Here is a 7,255-nt window from a genome sequence, read left to right as displayed (position 1 = left end):
CAAAAAAAAAAAAAAAAAAAAAAAAATATATATATATATATATATATATTTACTATCTAATCCTTCACGGAAAAAGATTGCTGGCCCTGGTTTTAAAGAAGCATAGTGGAAGACACCAAATTTCTTAACTCACCAGTTCTTAACCCTGCGCGCCCAGATGGTTCAGTGTGGCTCAATGTCTTCCACTCTGAGACACAACGGAAGGTGAAGCTGGGAAGTCCTTGTCTCTACATCACGGGGAAATCTGTCCAGAGACCAGCAGCGCTGTGTGTGTGCGCAGCTCCCGGTTTGCTGTTCCAAGTCCTCTCAGAGGCCGGATCAGAAGGTCCCACTCCTTTTAAGCTCCATTATAACCTAATCTTTTTCCAATCACGTGCCTGAACCAGCTTATCCTGATTGGGTTTTCGGCTGTAGACCTATCAAAACCTTTCATCCAACTGCTGCTCAAGGGAAGGAATGAGGGCCGAGTTCCAGGGCCAGGGCCAAGAGCTGTCTTATGACTTGGTTCCACTGCTGGTGAGTGTCCTCCCTCCTCTCTGTTGTTGGTTTTGAGCCACCAGCTTCTTTTCAGTGTATCTGCACCCTGAGCTTTGGGGATCAGCAAGGGCAGAGTGTTTGGGAGCCATGTAGTGTTTGGGGGCCACATAGCTGTTCCTACTGAGCTCAAGCAGAGGTGAGGGAGGGGGCAGGAAAGCGCTCGCAGATCACTCCAACTGCAGAAAACAAAAATCTTCCCTTGTCCAGAGAACACCATAGGGAGGTCTGGGTTGAAGACTCAGCTCCCGTGGGATTTCCGGGTGCCCAAGCAGAGTCCTTATGGTGGGTCTTCAACAGCTAATCTATGGGTCCAAAGTCATATCCTGGTTTGCTCAGTAAACTCTCACTCCCTCTGCTCCCTTCTCCCCCCAACCCCCAGTCTCCAGTGCCTCCTTGGAACCTTCCTAATTAAATCTCAGGCCTTCCCTCCCACTGATCTTACTGTATAGATCTCAGGATCAGGAAGAGCTTCAAGTCTCTCTCTCTCTCTCTTTTTGGGGGGATTGGAATCTCTGTTGCTCGGGCTGGGGTGCAGTGGCATGCTCATGACCACAACAACCTCTACCTGCTGGGCTCAGGTGATCCTTCTGCCTCAGCCTTCCAACTAGCTGGAACTACAGGCATATGCCACCATGCCCAGCTGATTTTTTAATTTTTATTGTAGAGATGAGGTCTTGCCAAGTTGCTTGGGCTGGTCTCCAAGCCATGAGTTCAGCAATCCTCTCACCTTGGCCTCCCAAAGTGTTGGAGGCCACAGTGCCCAGCCTCAAGACTCTTGATAGCTAAGAAATATCTGTCTTTTCACCCAATTCTAATTCAACCAAATCACAAAATTAAAACAAAAATCTAATTTTCAAATTAAAATGTTCTAAAGTACCATATCCTGATACAATTTTTTTTTTTAATTGGAGTCTCACTCCGTCGCCCAGACTGTAGTGCAGTGGCACGCTCCCGGCCACCGCAGCCTTGACCTGCTGGGCTCCGGCGATCCTTCCGCCTCAGCCTTCCAAGTAGCTGGAACTATAGGTGCACGCTACCACACCCGGCTAATTTTTTTGATTTATTGTAGAGGTAAGGTCTTGCCAAGTTGCCCAGGCGGGTCTCGAACCCATGGACTCAGGCAATCCACTCACCTCAGCTTCCCAAAGCGTGGGATTACAGGCTGAGACACCGAGCCCTCTGATACAAGTTTTAAAATATCTTTCTGAGTAACCAAGTCAAATGAAGTCAAAAGTGACATAGAAGTGTGGAACAGAGAGTACTTAATCTTGTCTGGGGGTTGAGAAAAGGCTGCCTGGGGGCATTGCAAGAAGCCAAGTGTGTGCCCTGCAGGAAAACAGGGCAAAATGAAGTGACGATGTTTAGACAGTAAAAAGTCCTTACAGTGATCACAGGCCTAAGCTTTGTGATCACAAAACTCTGGAACTCTCAAGGGCACCTATTACCATATCCTTTGCCACTCTGTTTTAGCCACACCGTCTTGCTTGCACCTTTGCAAGTACCTTTGCAAAAGTTGCTTATCTGGATTATTCTTCATCCAGACATCCTCTTGCCTGTTTCTTTCACATTCTCCAAGTCTTTGCAACAAAGCTGCTTCGCAATGAATCCCACCCTGACTACCCTATTAAACTGGTCACTTTCCCCTACCTAGATTCCCAGTTTTCTTTCCATGCTATATTTTTTGTATATTTTTTCGCAGTGCTCATCCTTTTGAAACAGAGTGGATAATTACTAGTTTATGTTTATTGCCTGCCTTCATTGCTGGAATTTAAATCTTATGAAGAGACTGGGTGTAGTGGTTTATGCCTGTAATTCGAGCACTTGGGAAAGCCTAGACAGGATAGCTTGAGGCCAGGAGTTCGACATAGGCAACATAGGGATCAACCTCCCAAATCCCTCACTGGGCTGTTCCTCAGGCAGCAAACAGGTTTGTCTATTCTCCAGAGCTGATATTTACTCCTTCTTCCTTCCTGAAGGAGAATCCTGGTGAGAGGATTCCAGAAACTTTCATGGTGGTGAGGGGCTGGCTCCACAGAGTCAGAGATTGTGGAAAGGATGCCCATGGGAAGTGGTAAAATGGAGGGAGAGTGTCAAGTGTCTATGTCTAGAAACAGATCAGAAGTCCTGGCACAGTGTTTCAGGCCTGTAATCCTAGCACTTTAGGAGACCAAGGCAAGAAGATTGCTTGAGACTAGGAGTTTGAGACCAGCCTGGGCAACATAGCAAGATCCTGTCTCTACAAGATAAAGAAACATTTAACAAAAAAACCCAGGCGCGGCTCATGCCTATAATCCCAGCACTTAGGAAAGCAGAGGCGAGAGGATTGCCTGAGCTCAGGTGTTCGAGACCAGCCTGGGCAACTTAGCAAGACCTCGTTTCTACAATAAATCAAAAAATTAACCAGGCATGGTGACATGAACCTGTAGTTCCAGCTTCTTGGAAGACTGAAGTGGAAGCATCTCCTAAATCCAGCAGGTCAAGGCTGGGTGACAGAATGAGACTCCGACTAAAAAAAAAATTTTTAATTTTATAAAATAAAAAGAATAAATAAAAACAGCTCAGAGGCCAGGCTCGGTGGCTCAAGCCTGTAATCTCAGCACTGTGGGAGGCCAAGGTGAGAGGACTGCCTGAACTCAGAGGTTCAAGAACAGCCTGAGCAACCTGGCAGGACCTCGTCTCTACAATAAATAAAAAATTAACCAGGTATGGTGATGGATGCCTATAGTTCCAGCTATTTGGAAGGCTGAGGTGAAAGGACTGCCTGAACTCAGCAGGTTGAGGCTGCAGTGGCCATGAGCATGCCACTGTAATCCAGCCTGGATGACAGAGTGAGACTCCAACTCAAAAAAAAAAAAAAAAAAAGAAAAAGAAAAACAACAGCTCAGAGTTCTCCCTCATCTTACTTCTCTTTGCTCAATTTTAAAAGTTCAAAAATTAGGCCTCATCAGCTATTCTAATTAACTAATTTAGTAAAGATAAAATCACATGGTCTTCCAGTTTGGTTACTTGTAAATAAATAATAAAATAAAATTACTTGTTCTGAATATGAATTTCCCACAGGAAGCATACCTTTTCTAGTAAATGATCTGCTGGGCTTAGGCTATCCTTTCTGCCTCAGCCTTCCAAATAACTGAAACCACAGGTGTGTGCCACCATGTTTGGCTAATTTTTTTATTTGTTATAGAGACAAGGTCTTGCGAAGTTGTCCAGGCTAGTCTCAAACCCCTGGGCTCAGGCAATCCTCTCGTCTCCACCACTCAAAGTGCTGAGATTACAGATGTAAACCAATGCACCTGGTCCTTTTTTAGTAAATGAAACATTTAGGTTCCCTTACAAAATGTATCCTTTTCTGGCACTGGATACTATGCAGACTAAATTGGTTATAATCGGTTATAATGCCACTGAAGGTCACAGAATATGATGAGATATCCTAATCGTTGATTCTCCATCAGCAAAATTCTCCATCAATCTTTTCCCAAGTGTCTCTGCCTTCAGGAAGCTCCCCTTGAGAAACCCTTTACAGGACTTCTTCAGACTAGTCCTACTTTTCAAACAAATATTTCTAGTGATTAGATTAAATCTGTCAATCATGTTCATGTAATGAAGCCTCCATAAAAATCCAAAAAAGGGCCAGGGTCAGTAGTTCAGCCTAATCCCAGCACTTTGGGAGACCAAGGCGGGAGGATTATCCGAGCCTGGGGTTTGAGACCAGCCTGGGCAACTTGGTGAGATCTCATCTCTACAATAAATCACAAAAATTAAACAGGCATGGTGGTGTGCGTATGTAGTTCGAGCTACTGGGAAGGCTGAGGTAGAAGGATCACCTGAGTCCAGCAGGTAGAGGCTCCAGTGGCTGTGAGCAAGCCACTGCACTCAGTCTGGGCAACAGAATGAGATTCCAACTCAAAAAACAAAACAAAACAAACAAAAAAACCAAAAGGACCGGGTTCAGAGAGCTTCAGAGACCGGATTCAGAGAGCTGAACATGTGAAGATTTCTTGAGGGTAGTGTGCCTAGGGAGGTCATGGAAGCCCAAACCCTTTCTCCTACAGCTCACACTACACATTTTTTCATCCATATCATTTTTTTTTTTTTTGAGTTGGAGTCTCATTCTGTCGTCACCATGCCTGGCTAATTTTTTGATTTAATGTAAAGACAAAGTCTCATCATGTTGCTCAGGCTGGTCTTGAACCCCTGAGCTCAGGCAATCCTCCCATCTTGGCCTCCCAAAGTACTAGGATTACAGGCATGAGCCACCACTTCCGGCCTTGAAATACTCTTCACAATAAACTGGTAAATGGTAAACCTAAGTGTTTCCCTGAGTTCCCTGAGCCAATCTAGCAAATTCCTGGACTCCAAAGAGGGATCATGGGAAAACCAACTTGAAGCCAGTTGGTAGAAGTTCCAGAGGCCTGGACTTGTAACTGGTGTTTGAAAGGGAAGAGTCTTGGGTACTGAGTCCCCAACCTGTGGGATCTGACGCTATGTCCAGGTAGTGTCAGAATTGAATTGGAAGATACTCAACTGGTGTCTACTCCCTGTTGGTGAGAGAATCCCCACACATTTGGTCACAGATGCCTTTTTTGGTGTTGATGATACTTGTGATGGTTTGAGAGTTGAGGAAAAACATAATTTGAGAGAGTTTTTTTCTAAACAATATGTCTTTCTCTTCTTTTCTTTTCTTTTTTTTTTTTGAGTTGGAGTCTCACTCTGTTGCCCAGGCTGGAGAGCAGTGTCATGCTCACTGCCTTCACAGCCTCAACCTACTGGGCTCAGGCAATCCTTCTGCCTCAGCCGTTCAAATAGCTGGAACTACAGGTGCATGCCACCACACCTGGCTAATTGTTTCATTTATTGTGGAGACGAGGTCTTGCCAAGTTGTCCAGGCTGATCTGGAACTCCTGAGCTCAGGCAATCCTCTTACCTCAGCCTTTCAAAGTGCTGGGATTACAGGCTTGAGCTACTGTGCCCAGCCTAACAATATGTTTTTCAAATGACTAAAAATTTGAATCATTTATTTATGTGAGAGACAGAATAGGAAATGGATGGGGGTTCCAGAATAAGTGCAGGTCAATAATAGATTTTTCACTGGTTTCACTTTGTTTTTGAAAGAAAACAGTTGGAAGTTAAATTTGGGGGATGCAGGGAGAGGCACCCAGTCAGATGGATTTAGAATTGAAATTGCTGTTTGTAAGACAATTACATCAAAGGAAGAAAGGGAAGGAGAGAAAAAATGTGAATAAAGGAGAATTTTCCAGCCAGAGGAAAAGTCCAGTAGCATAGGCCTTTCCTGGCATGGAATGGAATGAAAAAAGCAGGGAGGCAAGTGTGGTTCTAGCTAAAGGACCAGGGGAGAGAGGAAGATAAGGTGAGTGATATAAAGAGGGGGCATAGCAGGTAAGACCATATCTGGCAAGTTGAAGTTTTGGGGATCCATGTTGAATTATATGGGAGGTGACAGGACATTTTTTGAATGAAGAGGTGACATAATACGGCTTATATTTTATTTTTCATAAATTTTGGAAGATCTTCTGCCATTATATATTCAGTGTTTTTCTGTTGTTTTCTCTGTTATGGATGGAACCTTTGTGCTCCCCCATCCCCAAGATATTATATTGAGCCCCTAACCCTAGACAGGTTATATTTGGAGACAGAGCCTTTAGAAGGTAATGAAGGTTAAATGAGATCATAAGGGCAGGGCCCTAATCCCATAGGATTACTGTCTTTATAAGAAGTAAAGCCTTTTCTCTGTGCACTGAGAAAAGGCTGTGCAAGGACATGGCAATTAGGAAGCCATCTGAAAGCTGGAAAGAAGACCCTCCCTAGAAACTGAATCAGCTAGAACCTTGTCTTGGACTTACAACCTCCAGAACTGTGAGGAAATTAATTTTGTTATGACAGCCAAACTCTCTTGCTCGCCTCTCCCTCAGAGACTGTACACATATTATTGAGCTTTTTGAAGATGTTCCATGGTGCACTAAGGCTCTGTTTATTTTCTTTTTTTTCAGTCTTTCCCCCAACCCCACTTTGGAGAGTTTCTATTGCTGTCTTCCAGTTCAATAATTCTTTCCTCTGCAATGTCTAATCCTCTGTTAATCTCACCCAGTGTATTCTTCATCTCAAATATTGTCATTTTCTTCTGTAGAAGCTAAATTTTAGACTCTTAAGTCTTCCATGTCTCTGCTTAACATTCACAACCTGTCCTCTTACTTTAATAACTGCTTGCTTGAATGTCCTTGTATACTAAATCACTAATTCTTTCATCTGTGACATCACGTTGCCTTGTTTTGATTAACTGACTTTGCTGTTCTTTATGGATTGTATTTCCCTGCTTCTTTGCTTGACTAACACTTTTTTTAAAATTAGGTGCCAGATAGTGAGCATTTCACCTTGTTAGATTTGGATACTTTTGTATTCCTTTAAATATACTTAAACCTTCTTCTGGGAAGCAGTTAAATTACTTTAAGTCCTTCCTTTAAGGCTTACTTTTTTTTTTTTGATGGAGTCTCTGTCACCCAAGCAGGAGTGCAGTGGCACACTCCTGGCCACCACAGCCTCGACCTGCTGGACTCAGGTGATCCTTCTACCTTAGCATTCCAAGTAGCTGGAACCACAGGCATGCACAACCACACCTGGCTACGTTTTTTTATTTATTGTAGAGACAAGGTCTAACTATGCTGCTCAGGCTGGTCTCAAACCCCCGAGCTCAGGCAATTCT

This window comes from Carlito syrichta, unplaced genomic scaffold (genome assembly GCF_000164805.1).
Source record: "Carlito syrichta isolate Samal-C Ts95f unplaced genomic scaffold, Tarsius_syrichta-2.0.1 Scaffold106281, whole genome shotgun sequence".
Taxonomy (NCBI): Eukaryota; Metazoa; Chordata; class Mammalia; order Primates; family Tarsiidae; genus Carlito; species Carlito syrichta.
The sequence above is the reverse complement of the archived record's forward strand: the minus strand, read 5'-3'. Positions refer to the sequence as shown.